The sequence below is a fragment of the Podarcis cretensis genome (genome assembly GCF_951804945.1).
Source record: "Podarcis cretensis genome assembly, chromosome: 3".
In the NCBI taxonomy this organism is placed as follows: domain Eukaryota; kingdom Metazoa; phylum Chordata; class Lepidosauria; order Squamata; family Lacertidae; genus Podarcis; species Podarcis cretensis.
The window spans coordinates 11,829,550-11,851,142 of NC_137172.1; the positions used below are offsets into that span (position 1 = coordinate 11,829,550).

Consider the following 21,593-nt stretch of genomic DNA (forward strand, 5'->3'; position numbering starts at 1 on the left):
ATGCGGCAGGGAGGGAACTTCGGAGGCCCAGGCGAGCTCTGGTGGCGAATTTGGAAGACTTCAAAGAGGATTCCAGCTCAAAGGGAAGACCTAGATATTGAATAGATGCTGCCTAGTGTCGGGGGTTCTTTCCCTTTGCCAAATGAGCTAATGCCAAAAAGCAAAGTGGACTTGGGCTACAAAATGCTGCTTTAGCAAAATTTTCGCTAGCGACCTCTCGGCTGCAAACCTGTTGCCATCCCGCCGTGTTCTCTGTCTCTTCAGACATGCCCCCACCCACCTGGCGAGATTGGGAGCATTGCAAACAATCCTTTCTGGTAAGCCTGAAAATCTTTTTTTTTTTTTTTTTTGTAATGGGGTGAGGTAGAAAATTATGTTAACTGTGCAAGTTGTAACCCTTACCTCTCTGTTACAAACATCTTGATTTTCCTGTTGTGGAAGGAAGAGTGTCGGCCCCACCCCCAAAAATGTACCGTATATTTCACTCCATAAGACACACTTTTTCCCTCCTATAAAGTAAGGGGAAATGTGTGTGCGTCTTATGGAGCGAATGCAGGGAGGCGGCTGGCAGGAAAAGCCCCCAAGACCCGCACACAAGCTCCGCATGGCTCTTGGGGGCTTTTCCCCAGGAGAGAGAAGGGACTGACGTGGCCAGTCAGTCCCTTCTCCCTCCTCGTAGAAAAGCCCACAGGAGCCACGTGTTCCTTAAAGGGTGCGTGGCTCCTATGGGCTTTTGCGGGAGGTGGGGGAATTGCCATAGTCGTGCGCAGCCTCTCCCGGCCGGATGGATCCCGCTTGCTGTCTTGGCTTCTTTGCTCTTTGAGGCTGGGGGGGGGGACACCCGGGCTTCCCCCGGCAGCCCTGAGAAGCTCTGGGAGAAGCGGTCAGGCTTTCTTGATTTCCCCCTCTAAAAACTAGGTGCACCTTATGGTCCGGTGCGCCTTATGGAGCGAAAAATACGGTATGTGTTACAGTGAATGTCCAAAATTAGGTGGGAGGCTGCACTGATAGGCGAATGTTGACAATCCCAGATTAATTTTGAGCTGACATGAAAATGGATAGAGATAGATGAAGACATGGATGTATTTCAACTCTTGGAAAGTACACAAGTAAGCACTTGTCAGCAGTCACCAGTGGATCTGAGTTTTTGGAGATTCACCTGCTTCACCCAGGATTGTCGACATTTGCAAACTGAATGCCGACCACCAAATTTTGGATACTCTCTTGGTGTAGTTATAAGGCAACCTGCTAAAGAACTGCCACCCGCTGGTAACATTCAAAATCCAGACTTAATTCTATAATGTCACCCTGCTAAAAAGTTTTAATTTGGCTCCCTTTTTTGGCACGTAAGATGCAAGGGCATGTTGAAATCAACAGCGCGTACTCTTATGTAGAGTTGTTTAGGGTTGAAACGCCAAAAATATAGCACACTGCTCAATATGTCGATTCTCTTTATACTTCTCCATGGACATAATTTGCTTCAGAAAAATTAATGTGGCATTAATAACTGAAATACAATTTGTTGCATAAGTTGAAAACGTCCAGTCCCTGAGAATCTCTAGGTAAGAGATCTTAGCTGGCAGGTATATAAAGGAGGGGGTGAATAAGGTGGGAGCTGAATGGCAATGAAATGCAAAAATTACAGTCCTTTATAATCCTACACAAGTTTATTTTGCTATTACTTTAATATTTGCCTATTGTGTCTATAGAATTGTAAAGGGATGAGCACACCCTATGAAGAGCATTTGAGTGCATGTAGTTTGCTTTTTGATTCTAAGGAGAGAGAAACATAGTCTTTTGGCAGAAGCATATTCCAGCACCCACATTTTCTGAAGGCTGCTCTAAATATCCTTTTTTTATCGTGTATTCAAGATGACTTATACTCATGGTGTTATTGGGGTGGTTATACAGAATCCCGCCTCCAATACTACTTGCACCATCAAAACTTCCAAGACGTGCATACTGCTTCCTTTCCAATCTTTAAATGCCCCATAGCTTTTTGCTGAAATTATTGAACATTTCATCCCAGAAATGCACGGCGGAGGGGGCGGATCCTGATTTTGTTGCACTTTAGTTCAAGAGTAGGGTATGTGGGGGGTTAGGGGAGGGGTAATATCGTGGCGCTGTGGGTTAAAGCCTCAGCGCCTAGGACTTGCCGATCGAAAGGTCGGCGGTTCGAATCCCTGCGGCGGGGTGCGCTCCCGCTGCTCGGTCCCAGCGCCTGCCAACCTAGCAGTTCGAAAGCACCTCCGGGTGCAAGTAGATAAATAGGGACCGCTTACCAGCGGGAAGGTAAACGGCGTTTCCGTGTGCGGCTCTGGCTCGCCAGAGCAGCGATGTCACGCTGGCCACGTGACCCGGAAGTGTCTCCGGACAGCGCTGGCCCCTGGCCTCTTGAGTGAGATGGGCGCACAACCCCAGAGTCTGTCAAGACTGGCCCGTACGGGCAGGGGTACCTTTACCTTTAACATCGCTGGTGAAGGGACGCGGGTGGCGCTGTGGGTTAAACCACAGAGCCTAGGACTTGCCGATCAGAAAGTCGGAAGTTTGAATCCCCGCGACGGGGTGAGCTCCCGTTGCTCGGTCGCTGCTCCTGCCAACCTAGCAGTTCGAAAGCACGTCAAAGTGCAAGTGGATAAATAGGTACTGCTCTGGCGGGAAGGTAAACGGTGTTTCCGTGCGCTGCTCTGGTTCGCCAGAAGCGGCTTAGTCATGCTGGCCACATGACCCGGAAGCTGTACGCTGGCTCCTTTGGTCAATAAAGCGAGATGAGCGCCGCAACCCCAGAGTCGGTCACGACTGGACCTAATGGTCAGGGGTCCCTTTACCTTTAATATCGCTGGTGAGGGACATGTCATGCTCATTCTGGAGTAGTTTGGTCCCCACCCAGCTCTCAGCTCTCACCTGTGGCTCCTAGAAGTTGTCAGCATGTGACAACGGCTTCGACTGGCCGGCTAAAACAGGTGAAGATAGCTCATGGATCTCAAATGCTTGGTGAGTTAGGGGCTTCCTCTGCATGTGAAGACAGGCTCTGATAGATGGAATAGATGAGACCAATAGTGGGTCCAACGGTCGAGAAGGCAGTTTCTTCATGTGCTGTAGAGGGAAAAGAGGGGCAGATGGGGCTCATCAACCTAGGAAGGCAGCCCATCTAGGAGAAGGAAAACTCTGATCTTAAACTTCCACTGCCTTGCCAGATACCTTCAGGAGTTAAAAAAAGACCAATCTGGAGAGGCACTGAAGTAACATAAATGCAAGGGGTGGAAGGGACATTTTTAGGGGACAGGAATGCATCACCTGTCCTGTGTCTTTCCATTCTAACCCACCAAATCTGCCTCTTTTTTGGGGTAACTTTCTGCCATTTTGGCTTACCGCTTGGGGTGAAGACACTATTTACACCAGAGAGAAGAAGAAGAGTTTGGATTTGATACCCCGCCTTTCACTCCCTTTAAGGAGTCTCAAAGCGGCTAACATTCTCCTTTCCCTTCCTCCCCCACAACAAACACTCTGTGAGGTGAGTGGGGCTGAGAGACTTCAGAGAAGTGTGACTGGCCCAAGGTCACCCAGCAGCTGCATGTGGAGGAGCGGAGACTCGAACCTGGTTCCCCAGATTACGAGACTACCGCTCTTAACCATTACACCACACTGGCTCTCATTTTTCAGATGCATTCATTTATTTAGTATTAGTCAGAGAGAAGACTGTCTATGGGCTTCCCCTCCCACCCAGTGGAAAGGGGACCAAAACACAACCACTCTACCAAATTCAAACAATTTTTTCTGTTCTCCAGCCAGGTAATAATAATAATAATAATAATAATAATAATAATAATAATAATTTATTATTCCTACCCCACCCATCTAGCTGGGCCTCCCCAGCCACTCTGGGCGGCTTCCAACAGAACACCAAAACACAATAACCTATTAAACATTAAAAGCTTCCCTAAACAGGGCTGCCTTCAGATGTCTTCTAAAAGTCTGGTAGTTGTTTTTCTCTTTGACATCTGGTGGGAGGGCATTCCACAGGGCGGGTGCCACTACCGAGAAGGCCCTCTGCCTGGTTCCCTGTAACCTCACTTCTCGCAATGAGGGAACCACCAGAAGGCCCTCAGCGCTGGACAGAAATGAATGCATGCTTTACTGGAAAATATCGTGCACAAATGCATTGTGTTTGGGGAAGCTGGTTTGCAAAAGTGTTTCTATTAGGAGAGATTGCATATGAAAATGTGTTTATTGGGAGAAATTCAGACAAAAACGCTGATGCTTTTCAGGAGGCCTTTTTTAAATCGCCGCCACCACCACCCTCATCGCAGACTAATGTGGAAATGCTGACAGGCCTTTGCAACTATTTGATTTTTATTTGGATCAGCCAGCCACTTAAGGATTATCCATAGTGTTTATATTTAATATTTATTTCTTAAATTGTGTTTTATGTTTTAACATTTTACGCCACCCTGATGTTTCATCCTATGTTGGTACAGAAATGCTTTTTTAAAAAATAATAATGCATAGAACTGAACTTAAGATTGCAAAAATGAGAAACCAAATAGATCTGCCCATCTTTTAGGCACCTTTCGCTTCTGCTTGAGAGCTCATGAAATTGTTAACTCCATTATATTTCCTTTAAAAAAATATCAGATCTGTGTAAGCCACTTTGATGACCCAATGTGGAAATATTTCCACGAATAAAATAAATATGGCAATTGGTTGAGAGGGGAGCTATTCCCTCCCTAGGTGCAAACTTCCTCAGCAGAGTTGGGAAGAGGCCCAACGCCAGAGTGCCTGTCTGCAGAAGCCCAAAATCTCCACCTCACCCCTTCTCTAGAGAAATCCCCCTCCTCTGCGCTCCAAGCTCCATCTCAGAGTGAAAGCACAATGTGCTGGCAGGTGGCGTTTGGACCCAGGAAGCAAAATCTCTGGACCCTGCATCTGTTGCACCTGCCGTTCTGCGGCTGGGGTCTCTCGCTTTGTTGACTAGAAAAAGAAACAGGGCATCGTGCCAGGAGCCTTCGTGTGCCTTCTGAGCCAGATCCCAGTTGCTAAGGGGCTTGGGGAAGACATCAAGTGAGAAGGGGGGGAAATAAAAGTAAATCTTGTTTTTCCTTTTTCACAGAGAGAGGTGTGGGCAGCTTGTATGTTAACAAGGAGAGGGAGGGTGTTCTCAGTCCCATTTGGGGAAGGGCTCAGAGCATCTGCCTTGCGAAGCAGAAGATGTCAAGTTCAGTTCCTCTCATCTCCAGGTAGATTTGGGAGAGAATCGCTGCCTGAAAACCCAGAGAGCTGTTGCTGGTCTGTGTAGACAATACTGGGCTAGACCATCAGAAAGCATTGTTTAAATTTATCTGGCGGGGGGGGGGGAACCCAGAATTAAATATACCGTATTTTTCGCTCTATAGGACACACTTTTTCCCCTCCAAAAGTTAAGGGGAAATGTGTGTTCATCCTATGGAGCGTATGCAGGCTCCTTGGCTTCAGCGAAAGCAAGGCGAAGCCTCCGAAGCGCAGAGGGGGCACTCCGTCTCCGCTCCTTGGCTTCGCGTTTCTTTCGCTGAAGCCTGGAGAGCGAGAGGGGTCGGTGCGAGTGACCCCTCTCGCTCTCCAGGCTTCAGGGATAGCCGTCTGAAGCCTTGGAGCGCAACGGGAACTCGTGCTGCACTCCAAAGCCTTAAGCGATAGACTCTCCTGGCTTCAGCAGAGAGGGAGAGCTGCGCAGCACCCCTTCAGCGAAGCAGGAGGAGAAATGGAAGGGGCTCTGTTTCTCCTGCCGCTTCACTGAAGGGGTGCTGAGCAGAGAGGGGGGGATTTTTTTTTCTTGTTCTCCTCCTCTAAAACAAGGTGCGTCCTATGGTCGGGTGCGTCCTATAGAGCGAAAAATACGGTAAATTACTAACAGATTCAAAAGGAAGAGGGGGATTTGAAGATATATTTTGATGCCGCAGCCCTTTGTTGGGTTAAGGAATGGATTAAATTAGATAATGCTGATGTTCTTGATTTGGAGGGGTTCAACAATGTATTCGGTTGGCATGCTTATTTGTGGTATGATAAGATAAAGGCTCATAAAGGCTTTAAAAACCAAAAAGAAAAAAGAAAATATACAATGTTTGGATAAAATATAAAGATCTCTTAGAAAGGAAAACACCTAGGTGGCTTTCACTGATGGAAGCAAAGGCCCAGAAAAAGTTAAATATGTAGAGTACCTGGTTGTGATATTCTGATTTACTGTTGGAAGATAAGGAAGGATACAAATTAAGACCATTTGAGCAAATCAAAGATTGGATTGGCTACATTATTATCAGATTAATGAATTGTTTAAACTTGACAAGAAAAATGGTTTTGCATGAGAAAAAAACGAATTGGAAACGGAGTTGTTAGATACTAGTGTTAAAAATTTATTGAAAATGTATAATTTGTTGTTGGAGGCTGGATGTGGCCCAGTCGCCTTCTAAATCTGGCCCATGGACGGTCTGGGAATCAGTGTGTTTTTACATGAGTAGAATGTGTCCTTTTATTTAAAATGCATCTCTGCATTATTTGTGGGGCATAGGAATTCGTTTATTGTCCCCCGAAAATATACTCCACCCCCCACAAGATTTGAGGGACAGTGGACCGGCCCCCTGCTGAAAAAGTTTGCTGACCCCTGAGCTAGATGGATCAGTGGTTTGACTTTCTATCAGGCAGCTTCTTATGTTTCTATGCTTCCTTGTTCAGTAATTAGTCCATGAGGGTTGGGTGGTGTTTCATCAGTGAGAACAAATCATTAGAAAAAGTCTCTTGATAGATGGAAATCTCTCTCTGATTTTGAATGGGATACCCATCAATGTTTGGTGACACAGAGAGATGTCCCAATTGCTATTTAAGTGTCCTGATCCATAGGGAAACTGATTATCCAAGATAGGCGATGGCCTGTACATTGTATTAATCATGCGAAGAATATGTTTTCTGCCTTATCTTTTTCTGCTACTGCATTTTTGGTACGATTGTAGTGACTGTGATGCTTACTTATTTTTAAGGTTATTGTGAGCCACTTTGAGCTCAACATTGCTATTGGAAAGGAAAGGTAAAGGGACCCCTGACCATTAGGTCCAGTCGTGGCCGACTCTGGGGTTGCGGTGCTCATCTCGCTTTACTGTACAGCGTACAGAAACGCCGTTTACCTTCCCGCCAGAGCAGTACCTATTTATCTACTTGCACTTTGACGTGCTTTCGAACTGCTAGGTTGGCAGGAGCAGGAACTGAGTAACGGGAGCTCACCCCATCGCAGGGATTTGAACCGCCAACCTTCTGATCGGCAAGTCCTAGGCTCTGTGGTTTAACCCACAGCGCCACCCACATCCCCTTTGCTGTTGGAAAAGCAGGATGCAAATATTGAAAGAGGGAAGTCAGTAGTCCCAGGTTTCTAGAGAGATAGGAAGGCGAGGTGAGACAAAATCACCACCTTAGAGAGGGACTAATGCATGGGTTTCAGGACCACAGATAGCAACTCAGCAGCAGAGATAGAACATACAAGTTGTCTCAGCGATGCCTTTGAGCAGCTGGCAGATCTTAATAGCAGAGGTGGGGAACCTCAGACCCCGGAGCCCAATGTGGCCCTCTAGCCTCTCTTTCTGGTACGCTCCCTCTTCCCAGGCTACACCAATCACTGGCCCTGCTTCCGATCCTGTGGCTTCCCTCCCTCCCGGATGGAATGTGTCCTAGAGTTCTGATCATGTCTCTGCAAAAGGACAGAGGGGGTTGTGTGTGAGTGCATGTACTGTGCAAAGGTGAAATTTGCATTCATTGCTCCACCTACGGGTGCCTCCAGCCCCGCCTTGAAGGAGATAAGGATACAAGAATGAGATACATTATATATATAGATCTACAGATATAGATGAGATGGAGATATGGATATACAGCCATACCTCGGCTTACAGACGCTTCAGGTTCTGCGTTTTCGGGTTACGAATGCGCCAAAACCCGGAAGTACAAGAATGGGTTACTTCCGGGATTCAGCGCTCGCGCATGTGCAAAAACACTAAATTGCACTTTGCGCAGAAGCGCCGAATCGCGACCCACATGTGTGCAGATGTGGCGGTGTGGGTTGCAAATGCTGCGGGTTGCGAATTTAAATAATGCTAATACTAGATAGGGGATTGGAATGCTAAAGTAGGGAGTCAAGAGATAAAAGGAACAACTGGCAAGTTTGGCCTTGGAGATCAAAACGAAGCAGGGCAAAGGCTAATAGAGTTCTGTCAAGAGAACAAGCTGGTCATCACAAACACGCTTTTCCAACAACACAAGAGATGACTCTACACATGGACATCACCAGATGGGCAGCATCAAAATCAGATTGATTATATTCTCTGCAGCCAAAGATGGAGAAGCTCTATACAGTCAGCAAAAACAAGACCTGGAGCTGACTGTGGCTCAGATCATCAGCTTCTTATAGCAAAATTCAAGCTTAAACTGAAGAAAGTAGGAAAAACCACTGGGCCGGTAAGATACAATCTAAGTCAAATCCCTTATGAATACACAGTGGAAGTGAGGAACAGGTTTAAGGATTTAGATTTGGTGGACAGAGTGCCTGAAGAACTATGGATGGAGGCTCGTAACATTATACAGGAGGCAGCAACGAAAACCATCCCAATGAAAAGGAAATGCAAGAAAGCAAAGTGGCTGTCCAATGAGGCCTTACAGATAGCGGGGGAGAGAAGGCAAGCAAAATGCAAGGGAGATCGTGAAACATACAGGAAATTGAATGCAGATTTCCAAAGAATAGCAAGGAGAGACAAGAAGACCTTCTTAAACAAGCAATGCAAAGAAATAGAGGAAAGCAATAGAATGGGAAGAACCAGAGATCTGTTCAAGAAAATTGGAGATATGAAAGGAACATTTCGTACAAAGATTTCCATAATAAAGGACAAAAGTGGAAAGGACCTAACAGAAGCAGAAGACATCAAGAAGAGGTGGCAAGAATACACAGAGGAATTATACCAGAAAGAAACGGATGTCTCATATACCCCAGGTAGTGTGGTTGCTGACCTTGAGCCAGACATCCTGGAGAGTGAAGTCAAATGGGCCTTAGAAAGCACTGCAAATAACAAGGCCAGTGGAAGTGATGGTATTCCAGCTGAACTATTTAAAATTTTAAAAGATGATGCTGTTAAGGTGCTACACTCAATATGCCAGCAAGTTTGGAAAACTCAGCAGTGGCCAGAAGATTGGAGAAGATCAGTCTACATCCCAATCCCAAAGAAGGGCAGTGCCAAAGAATGCTCCAACTATCGCACAATTGCACTAATTTCTCACGCTAGCAAGGTTATGCTTAAAATTCTACAAGGAAGGCTCAAGCAGTATGTGGACCGAGAACTCCCAGAAGTGCAAGCTGGATTCAGAAGAGGCAGAGGAACCAGAGACCAAATTGCAAACATGCGCTGGATTATGGAGAAAGCTAGAGAGTTCCAGAAAGACATTTACTTCTGCTTCATTGACTATGCAAAAGCCTTTGACTGTGTCGACCATGGCAAACTATGGCAAGTTCTTAAAGAAATGGGGGTGCCTGATCACCTCATCTATCTCCTGAGAAATCTCTATGTGGGACAAGAAGCTACAGTTAGAACTGGATATGGAACAACTGACTGGTTCAAAATTGGGAAAGGAGTACGACAAGGCTGCATTTTGTCTCCCTGCTTATTTAACTTATATGCAGAATTCATCATGCGAAAGGCTGGGCTGGATGAATCCCTAGCCGGAATTAAGATTGCCGGAAGAAATATCAACAACCTCAGATATGCAGATGACACAACCTTGATGGCAGAAAGTGAGGAGGAATTAAAGAACCTTTTATTGAGGGTGAAAGAGGAGAGTGCAAAATATGGTCTGAAGCTCAACATCAAAAAAACGAAGATCATGGCTACTGGTCCCATCACCTCCTGGCAAATAGAAGGGGAAGAAATGAAGAAGAAGAAGAGAAGAGTTTGGATTTGATATCCCGCTTTATCACTACCCGAAGGAGTCTCAAAGCGGCTAACATTCTCCTTTCCCTTCCTCCCCCACAACAAACACTCTGTGAGGTGAGTGGGGCTGAGAGACTTCAGAGAAGTGTGACTGGCCCAAGGTCACCCAGCAGCTGCATGTGGAGGAGCGGAGACGTGAACCCGGTTCCCCAGATTACAAGTCTGTCGCTCTTAACCACTACACCACACTGGCTCTCCAATGGAGGCAGTGAGAGATTTTACTTTCTTGGGCTCCATGATCACTGCAGATGGTGACAGCAGCCACGAAATTAAAAGACGCCTGCTTCTTGGGAGAAGGGCAATGACAGGCCTAGACAGCATCTTGAGAAGTAGAGACATCACCTTGCCAACAAAGGTCCGTATAGTTAAAGCTATGGTTTTCCCAGTAGTGATGTATGGAAGTGAGAGCTGGACCATAAAGAAGGCTGATCGCCGAAGAATTGATGCTTTTGAATTATGGTTTTCATAATTACTTTGTATAATGTGTTTTATTCTGTCATATGTGTCTCGTTTTGTTTTGTAATGGCTTCGGCTACACAAAAATAAATAATACTGGAATCCCCGTTTGCAGTAGTATTTTTCATAGAATCATAGTTAAAAGGTCTGTATAGTTAAAGCTATGGTTTTCCCAGTAGTGATGTATGGAAGTGAGAGCTGGACCATAAAGAAGGCTGATCGCCGAAGAATTGATGCTTTTGAATTATAGTGCTGGAGGAGACTCTTGAGAGTCCCATGGACTGCAAGAAGATCAAACCTCTCCATTCTGAAGGAAATCAGCCCTGAGTGCTCACTGGAAGGACAGATTGTGAAGCTGAGGCTCCAGTACTTTGGCCACCTCATGAGAAGAGAAGACTCCCTGGAGAAGACCCTGATGTTGGGAAAGATGGAGGGCACAAGGAGAAGGGGGCGACAGAGGACGAGATGGTTGGATAGTGTTTTCGAGGTTACCAGCATGAGTCTGACCAAGCTGCGGGGGGCAGTGGAGGACAGGAGTGCCTGGCGTTCTCTGGTCCATGGGGTCACGAAGAGTCGGACACGACTAAACGACTAAACAACAACAAATACTAGATAACAAACAATGTCGTGAAGTGGTTAAATAGCCAGTGAGTTGGGAGGTGTGGGGTCAAATCCACCCTTAGCAATAGATCCTCCCGCACGGATCATGTTCACAACCCAAGCGTCCACTGTATAGATATATAGCTATAAACCGTATTTTTCGCTCCATAGGGTGCACCGGACCATAGGGCGCACCTAGTTTTTAGGGGGGGAAATCAAGAAAAAAAATCTTATTTCCCCCCCAGCCCCAAAGAGCAGTGTACAGGCTGCACGCAACCTCTCCCTGCCGGAGGAGTTGCGCGCGGCTATGTCACAAGTCAAGGCAGCCAGTGGGATGGATCCCGCTGGCTGTTTTGGCCTCCTCTTCAGCCCCATGCAACCTCTCCCTGCCAGGGGGCTGCAAGCAGCTATCCCTGAATCCTGGAGAGTGAGAGGGGGCAGTGCGCACCGACCACTCTCGCTCTCCAGGCTTCAGCGAAAGCAACGCGAAGCCTTTGGAGCACGGAGGGAGTGCTCCCTCTGCGCTTCGGAGGCTTAGCATTGCTATCGCTGAAGCCAAGGAGCCTGCATTCGCTCCATAGGACAAACACACATTTCCCCTCAATTTTTGGAGGGGAAAAGTGCGTCCTATAGAGCGAAAAATACGGTAGATAAAGATACAGGTATACAACACATTTCAAATTAAAAAGTGTCTGTGCAGCACAGAAAGCTGCCTTAAACGGAATCAAACCATTGATCCTCCTAGCTAAGTACTGTCTACACATGAGGTCCCCAATGTGGTGCCCATGGGCACCACAGTGCCCTTAGACATCCCCTTGGTGCCTTTCAATGCCCTCTGCCCTCCCATTAAAATTTTGGGAAGGTTTTTATATATATACATATATATACATATTGAGGACTGGGGATGAGGGCTCTTGCATTGATTGCAACTTGGGCACTATTGTAAAATTGCTGCATTTTTATTTTATTTTTTTACTTGCTTGTTTCCAGGACTAAATTAAGAAGATGCAGCTTTTGACAGTCAAAGCCTGGAACAGCCTGGATCTCAAGGAGAACTTTCTCTCCTATAATCTCCCGGGGCTTTTAGGATCTACAAGTGAGACCCTAATCTAAGTTCCTTCCTTTACCAAGGTAATGTTATCATCTAACTGGGGCAAGACTTTATCTGTTGTGGCCCCAGAGTTGTGGAACGCTCTCCTCCGTGAGGTCTGTATTAATTCTTCATTGGTAGACGGGGGGGCGGGGGGGAATTCTGCTATTTATTTGGATGTTTGGGGATTGGTGGAGATACTTGTGTAATTAGAAATGTTCGTTTTGATTAATTTAGCTGAGGTTGTTTATTTCTATTTCAAATGGATTAGTTTTATTTGCATTTTCAAACAGTAAAAAAATTGTGAGCAGGTGCGCTTTTTTTGAAAGATAGTGTAAATAAATAAAATCCTCAAGGCAGGGAACATGTTTTGTTGCTGTTTATATTATTCTTTATTTGCAGAAATTGTACTGTATAATGTCTGGACGATCTGTTGTGCATTCATCCTTGATTTGCTTGCATAAAGCTTATGCCAGAGTCTAGATCATATCTGGTCTTTTTGAACATTTGTTTAGGGGGCAGTTATATGGCAAATAGGGATGTGGGTGGCGCTGTGGGTTAAACCACAGAGCCTAGGACTTGCCGATCAGAAGGTCGACCGTTTGAATCCCCGCGACGGGGTGCGCTCCCGTTGCTCGGTCCCTGCTCCTGCCAACCTAGCAGTTCAAAAGCAAGTCAAAAGTGCAAGTAGATAAATAGGTACCGCTCTGGCGGGAAGGTAAACAACATTTCCGTGTACTGCTCTGGTTCGCCAGAAGTGGCTTAGTCATGCTGGCCACATGACCCGGAAGATGTACGCCGGCTCCCTCGGACAGTAAAGCGAGATGAGCGCCACAACCCCAGTGTCGGTCACGACTGGACCTAATGGTCAGGGGCCCCTTTACCCTTTACCTATATGCCAAATGAGCATTCATTCTCCATTCATCCTGATTTGCTTGCAAGGTGTTCATTCATCTTCTATATTATATTCATTCAGCCCATACATTTGTGTGGGTCTTCCCCATCGCAAAACTCAGTTCTCTGTTAAAGTAGATCTGTTGCAGCAAGGGAGTCCTTGAATCTACTTTAATTATACAAACTTATCGTTCCAGTATGTCCAGTCTGAAGACGCTCTAAGTTTTTAAAAAATAATACCCAAGAACTTCCTGCTTCCCTCTGCACCCCTATCTATATCCCTTCCATAAGAAATCCCTCATACTGTAAAATTGTAAAAAAAAGTAAAGGTGAAGGGACCCCTGACCATTAAGTCCAGTCACGGACGACTCTGGAGTTGCGGCGCTCATCTCGCTTTACTGGCCGAGGGAGCCGGTGTTTGTCCGCAGACAGTTTTTCCGGGTCATGTGGCCAGCATGACTAAGCTGCTTCTGGCAAACCATAGCGGCACACGGAAACACCGTTTACCTTCCCACCAGAGTGGTACCTATTTATCTACTTGCACTTTGACATGCTTTCAAACTGCTAGGTGGGCAGGAGCAGGGACTGAGCAACAGGAGCTCACCCCGTCACGGGGATTTGAACCGCCGACCTTCTGATCGGCAAGCACAAGGCTCTGTGGTTTAGACCACAGCGCCACCCGCATGCTTCTTTCATTACAATGTGTAAGAGGATTGGATCCTGCCCCAATATACACATTATTTCTTGTAAGGCAGGCATGTCCAAAGTCCGTTTCGGGGGGCCTAATCGGTTTAATCCAGCCCCTGTGGCCGTTTATTTCTTGGGCAAAATCCTTAAAAAAGAACCTCAACAACTTTGGGGTAAAATCATGGTTGGCCCTTTGGTCGGCCCTCACAGCCCTTCACTTCATCAAATCTGGCCCTCTTTGAAAAAAGTTTGGACACCACTGTTGTAAGGTAAGGGAGAGATGAGGCTAGGCATGGCTCCAAGTGTAACTCCCCCAGAAAATATTGTTGTGGCAGAAATGGCCTCTCAATATTCCACAGCCCACATGGTGGGAAGAGGCCAATGGGGTCTATTACGCCCTCCAAAAAGCTCCACACACAAACGCTGGGCACCCACAACATTGGGTGCCCCCTCAGTGTGCCTGCACCCCTCATTTTTAATAATATAGTCTGTATAGCCCACTCTTCACTGAATATTTCAGAGTGGAGAATATAGCAATGTGCAAAAAATTACAGAATCAAAAAATAATAATTTAAAATTAAGTAAGGTAAAGATACCCCTGTCGATTAGGTCCAGTCATGGCCGACTCTGGGGTTGTGGTGCTCATCTCACTTTATTGGCCAAGCGAGCCGGCGTACAGCTTCCGGGTCATGTGGCCAGCATGACTAAGCCACTTCTGGTGAACCAGAGCAGCGCACAGAAACGCTGTTTACCTTCCCGCCGGAGCGGTACCTATTTATCTATTTGCACTTTGACGTGCTTTCGAACTGCTAGGTTGGCAGGAGCAGGGACCGAGCAACGGAAGCTCAACCCATCACGGGGATTCGAACCGCCGACCTTCTGATCGGCAAGCCCTGGGCTCTGTGGTTTAACCCACAGCGCCACCTGCGTCCATTAAAATTAAGTACTCCAGCATAAATCAGAATCAAAAAAATTAAACAGCTCCGAGAACAACCATTAGAATGTCCCTATAACCCAAAGGTCTGGGTAAGGAAAAGAGGGACACCCAACCAACTAAAACAAGAAAATGGCCTTATGAAAATGTCCAGTCCATCGTAAGTTCCCAGGATAGGTTGCAATCTTGTGAAACAACAGTAGAATTAAAACCAATTCAATGCGAGTGTCGGTGAATTGCTGCTTACAGACAGCAGGGGGAGTGCTACGCTCATTCCATTACTCTCTGAATTTTTCTCCTGCCTTTCTTCGATTCCTCTATAATAAGAGTGCAACTTTCCCAGAAAGAAATATGGCAGCAACAAACAGCCCTCACTGCTTGATTTTGAGGCCACAAAGTTTCCCGACAGGTTGCCCCCCTTCCCATTTCTCTTTTCCAAGCGATACCCGACATTCCTGAGCTACTGGGCACGCTCAGTCCCCATCATTGGGCCATTGTGGGGGGTAGATTTTTAGTTTGCTTTGTACTTTGCAAGGCTTAGGGTGCCTGCCAACTGCAGCATGCCAATATATCCCTCCTGTTTCTTGATGTACCCATTCCTGTGGGTACTCGCCCCCTGAATTTGCTATCAGGAGGAGAAATTATTGGCTGCTTCCATCAAGCAGTGACAACATTTTAGATTTGCCTTCTTTTTTTCTATTGGGTTTAAAAAAGAAGTAAAATACACCCAGCTTTATTGACTGGCCGACTTACCGATCAGAAGGTTGGCGGTTCGAATCCCTGCAACGGGGTGAGCTCCCGTTGTCCGGTCCCTGCTCCTGCCAACCTAGCAGTTCGAAAGCACGTCAAAGTGCAAGTAGATAAATAGGTACCGCTCCGGCGGGAAGGTAAACGGCGTTTCCGTGCACTGCTCTGGTTCGCCAGAAGTGGCTAAGTCATGCTGGCCACATGACCCGGATGCTGTCTGCGGACAAATGCCGGCTCCCTCAGCCAATAAAGCGAGATGAGCGCCGCAACCCCAGAGTCGGTCACGACTGGACCTCATGGTCAGGCGACCCTTTACCTTTACCTACCAGATTCGATCTCCTAAGAAATGTTTTGTTGACAAAAGGAACAACCCTGGGGTGCTAGTGTCAGCCACAGTGGGGCCTGTTGGCCCTGGCATTTGCACAACTTTGCTTATTACCAACTTTGCTTATTACCTGGCCTGCCATGGAAGTCCCCCCACCTTCAGAGGTACAGTTGTTGGCAATCAAAGACGGGGCCTTTTCAGTGGTGGCACCCTTGAGTTGTGCACTACTTGTTCCAAGATCATTTGGCTTGTTTTCCTTTTGGCATCAGGTAAAGGCTCCTCCTCCCCCTCTCCTAGGCCTTTAAAGGTTTGTTTCAATTTTGCCCTTTCTGGTTTCAACCTTTATTGCTGCTTTTAAAATTTACGGGTTTGCTTTGGCTACTTTTTTTTTGTGACTGAAAGGCTTGCTTTTTAATGTGACTTATGTTGTGAAGCTTCCCCTCACCCTTCTGTATAGCCCAGAGAGATGCCTTGAAAGTTTCAGCCAAAAGGCAGTTAGGAATCTTTTAAATACAGTGGTACCTCGGGTTACAAACGCTTCAGGTTACAGACGCTTCAAGTTACAGACTCCACTAACCCAGAAATAGTACCTCGGGTTAAGAACTTTGCTTTAGGATGAGAACAGAAATCACATGGTGGCGACGTGAGGCCCCATTAGCTAAAGTGGTACCTCAGGTTAAGAACAGTTTCAGGTTAAGACCGGACCTCCAGAACGAATTAAGTTCTTAACCCGAGGTACCACTGTATATACATGCACACATAACTGGAAATCGATAGAAAAGAAAGTGGTATTCTATCAAAGGGAGGAATGCATTTGAATCAGAAAACATGTGTGATCTCAACAGAAATGTTCACAGCCTACAGCTTCAATCCTACCTGTGAGTGATTCTCCTGAGTAGACATTCACGAGATTGCAATGTTCATATATCAAATTCTGGATATCAGTTTGCCCAGAAATTCAGTTCTGTTGAGAAAACCCCTTGACACGAACTATCCTAGTCTTGTGCATTGCAGAGGGTTGAACTGGATGACACCCTGGTGTCCCTTCCAACTGTACAATTCTATGATTCTACCCCCCCACCCCCATTTGATGAGAGTGTCCTGGCAAATTGCGCTGAATACTTTTTTTATAATATATTTTTTTTAAAGCAAGCGAAAGAGCTCACGCTGTGACTTGCATCTGCCTCCTAAATGATCTCTAATAAGATTTGCTTAATCCACTTGAAAAGGGGGGAAACTCTTTTTTTGTCCCCCAATTTGTTTAAACATCTGAAAGTTCGCAAGGTTGCGACCCCTCTTTCGGAAAGGGGAATCCCCTGCCACCTGTAAATATCTTGGGGGAAACAGTTAGGAACAATGAAACACGTGCTGGTTAACTGTTGCCCGGGCAACGGTTACGGTTCATCCGTAGGGGGTCTCCGGCCCCACCAAGGCTTTGTCCACAGGAGACGTGGGCCAGCTGTTGCCGAATAGCCATTGTGGAAGATCATTGTGAACTAATAGTCAGCCGCACAAATAGGCCCCTGTTCGTTCTCACTGGGTTTTGTCTTTTTCAAGGGGGGTGTTCCCTGCACCTCCCGCAGCAGATAACTCTACAAGTTAGCATCGTGAAAACAGCCCTTTTCCTGTAGATGCATAAATATCCCATTTATAATACAGTGGTTCTCGAACATTTTTTTCTCCAGGCCAGAACAAATCAAAACAAAATTGCTCTTGGATTTTTTTTATTGATAAGAAATATGTTGGAAAACACAAGCAGGGTTGTCCTCAGTATCATTTGCTCACATTTTGAAAATATATCTATTCGTATTCCGCAAATGAAAAAAAAACCCAATTGTTTTAATATTATACTATGCTATGTTTAAATGTTCTTTGATTGTCCTTGAGTTTTTCTGCCATGCTGGTCATTCTTTCCTGCCCCACCAGTGTGGCACACCTCAGCCTTTGAGAAGCACTGATTTAATAGAATGGACACCAGCTTAACATTGGTTACTTAGGGCCTTTTCATAATTAGGTGGTTGCTCATGAGTAACCAGTCAGGACTCCGACCTGTCTTTTACAGGTTTTAATTAGGTGCAAAACTATTTACAGTGCAGAACCACAAGTTCATGTCTGCCTCAATCGCTAGCAGGATCTGGGAGTGGTCGTTTCCGGGTCCTCCCCCAACATAAGAGCTTAGTCAGCCCCAGCCTTTTCCTTCCTTCCTTTGCATTTTACACCTCTGCACAAGGTGGGCGACGAAAGAGGCATGCTTCCCTCCTGGCCGGCTTTCCCCACCATCAGACTGATGAGGTATGGCACTGGGGCTCCCAGCAGCATCTTCTGGTCCCTTCCCCTCTTCCCCACTGGTGATGTGGCTTTCCCCACCACAGGAATAGGAATTGCTTTGCAAGATTTTCGGAGGTTCCCTGTAACCAAGCTGCCCCTCTGCCTCCCTTCCCTGTTCCGATGGCAGTTCCCTGACAGGTTAGATATAGCAGAAATATCCAACAGGATGGTGCAGAATGATCCTGGGTGAGGGAGTCAGAATAGTTAGGATATTCTGAGTTCCTGGAGCAAAAAACATTCCGCCATGGATATTGCAGCTCTCTGGTCATCCCCACCTGCGTTCTTGGGGTTGCATCTCTGGGGATGGCCCAAACAGGCCATCTCAAGATCTCACGAGAGCCATTGAAGCAACAAGGCAGGACTCCCTGGTCCTGAGTGAGGTAACTGTGCCCCTGAAGGACCTGGTGCGTAACCTGGGAGTCATTTTGGACTCACAGCTGTCCATGGAGGTGCAGGTCAATTCTGTGCCCAGGGCACCTGTCTACCAGCTCCATCTGGTACGCACGCTGAGACCCTACCTGCCCGCGGACTGTCTCACCAGAGTGGTGCATTCTCTGGTTATCTCCCACTTGGACTACTGCAACACGCTCTAAGTGGAGCTACCTTTGAAGGTGACCCGGAAACTACAACTAATCCAGAATGTGGCAGCTAAACTGGTGTCTGGGAGTGGCCACTGAGACCATATCACACCAGTCCTGAAAGACCTACATTGGCTCCCAGTCCATTTCCAAGCACAATTCAAAGTCTTGGTGCTGACCTTTAAAGCCCTAAACAGCCTCGGCCCGGTATACCTGAAGGAGCATCTCCATTATTGTCGTCCAGGCCGGAGAGCTCTGAGGGCCTTCTGGCGGTTCCCTCCCTGCAAAAAATGAAGTTGCAGGGAACCAGGCAGAGGGCCTTCTTGGTAGTGGCGCCCTCCGTGTGGAACACCCTCCCATCAGATGTCAAGCAAATGAACAACGATCTGACTTTTAGAAGACATCTGAAGGCAGCCCTGTTGAGGGAATTTGTTAATGTTTGATGTTTTATTGTGTTTTTCATATTCTGTTAGGAGCCGCCCAGAGTGGCTGGGGAAACCCAGCCAGAGGGGCGGGCTATAAATAAATTGATGATGATGATGATGTATGAATAGAAGGACTGGCCTCGTGACCTCGCAAGCTTGGATCCAAGTCACAGACTGAGAAATCTCTGCAGGCAAATGTGATGGCATGACAGCGATCTCACAGCTACCTGTAGAGGTTCCGCGATCTGGAGGCTTTACAATCCCAGGGTGCATCTTGAGCATGTATGGGCAAAAGGGCTGATAAATTCACAGTTGCGCAACAAACAATTCACTTACCGTACGTTGCTCTATTTTTGCTCTGTTAAACTGGGTTACTCTGGAAGAGGCCCCCACTATGATAGCATCCACAGTCATAAAAGGCAGCTAGTATTAAGTAATGTTGGCAAGATTTATCATGCAGGAGCAAGAACGTGACTTCTGGGATGTTTGCAGGTAGGAATTCCACCTTTCGGTATGGGCTGAAACAGTGTGATCTTAGCAGGACACACCAACTCTTGAGTGATGCCTCTTCCATCACTTTGGTGGTAGCTCAGTGGTGGAACATGTGCTTTGCATGCAAAAGGTCCCAAGTTAATCCTCGGCATCTTCAGGTAAGGGTTGGGAGAGAACCCTATCTGAAGTCTTAGAGGATCACTCCAAGTCAATGTAGACAATCCTGAGCTACATGGGTCAGTGATCTGTCTCGGTTGTTGGCATCCATCTGTCTCGGGAGACAATGGAAGAGTATGCCCTCAAGAGTGAAGTCAAACTGTTGGAGAGTTGCGTGGCAAGTTCCTAACTGCCCCCCCCCCCCCAGGTTGAAATGATGACACATGACACAATTATTAAGATTAATGGGCTAAATAAAGCCACAACTTTATTGGTTACAGGTGATGAGTGGTATTGGCTTAGGCATTGGTCCTAACCGACTATATCTGACTCCAGCCCGTCTGCTTGAAGTCCGGGAAGGGTTAACCACCAGTAGGGGGAGTCCTGCTGATGCACATCAACTAGGAGCTCCCCCAGGGTCACTGGTAGGGGGTGTGCCTTAGGCCCTCACCTCCCTAGGCTTCGGACAGGGCCACGCTCCCTGGAATCCATTAATGGACTACCCTTCAATATGTTGGGCAGGTGATGGCGCTACCTCCCCTCTTCCAACCATACCAATGCCTAACCGCCAATACCCAGAACGTTGTGACGATTTGCTACGAGGTAGGCGAAAAACCAAGTGGCCAATTTGCCGAGTGGAAAAATTCCTACCAGGCCCCTCAGTGGCGACCAACCAAGGTCCATAGCAAGGTCAAGGAACGAAAACCTTATAGGGCAGGAGGGTGGGAAAACAGGAACAGCTAGGGGTGGACAAAGAGGGAGATCCCCAGCTGCGTCCTGCCTTTATAGGGCAGGCCACGCCCCCAGACCAACCTGATTGGCCGGCTAGGGGGTGATGCAGCCAGGCATCCCCCAATCACATGTGGAGGGGCCATGAAGCCTGCAACCCCACCTCCTCCTTAAGGAGGAAGTGGCTTTACAGTACCTGTTGTGGCTTTAGAGACCTATATGGGAGAGACATGTTTTAGCTGTTGAGTCCTGTGTTGTTTTTGCTGTGTTAGCAGCAACAAAGTGACCTCCCCATTGCACAAGCCTGGGCAGTGTGTCTGGTGGTCCTGAGCTGCCCAGACGAGAAGACTCCCCACTCTCAGCTTCACTGATGTGGTCCAAAGGAAAGCAGAGCAATATGTTTGGCACCAGCTTGGCTGCAAGAGTTGCCGGAAGGAGGTATACAAGGCGCCACCCAACCATCTTAGGAAGGCCCTTCCAAATTTGTGTAGGGTTTCCTCCTTAGCCTTTTCTTCTTCCGAATATATCCCACAAGGCAGCAGAGGTTTAGGATCAGAGTTTTTAGGTTTCAGGGCATTGGCTTCCTCCCCCGGGGCAGTAGATAAGCAGAACAAAGGAAAAGAGGTCTTCTTACCAGTTGGAAACTTTAACAATCACAGCAAGAGAACAAAGAAATTCTGGGTTTGCTGCTTGAACATGCGCAGAAGCACAAACCGCTCCGTGCGCGTGCGCAGAGTGGTGCTTTGTCGAGCATCCTTTTCGTCGAGCGTCCGGGGCTCCAGAACGCATTGAACTATAAAATGGTGATTTTCTTAAGTCAAAATGAGAATACCCCTAAGCATTTTTTTAGAAAAAAACACTGAAGAAGAAGAAGAAGAAGAAGAAGAAGAAGAAGAAGAAGAAGAATTGCACCCCACATATGATTGAGAAAAACAGAGAAACCAAAGCTAACAGATTCAACCATCCCTAAATCTCCTGGCTAAGAGGATTACAGGTAGCAGAGTGGAAAAGACTCCTGCCTGAGAGCCCAGACAGCCACTGCCAGGAAACAGCAATGCTAGTATCAGCAGATGCTGGTACCTTTTTGCAGTTGCCAGGACCCAGCTCCCTGGTGGGCTCACCTCAGATGCCTGTCCTGGTGTCATGGATAGGTTGGACGCAGA

General features: G+C 46.9%; 1 long non-coding RNA gene across 1 annotated transcript in view; it reads left to right on the top strand.

Annotated features, from left to right (window-relative positions):
* LOC307212095 overlaps positions 1–21,593 on the top strand; it is an 81,854-nt gene that overhangs the window by 46,308 nt on the left and 13,953 nt on the right. Inside the window, exon 2 of the long non-coding RNA XR_013836819.1 lies at positions 12,036–12,176. This is a non-coding gene — a long non-coding RNA (uncharacterized lncRNA). The remainder of the gene's footprint in view (positions 1–12,035; positions 12,177–21,593) is intronic.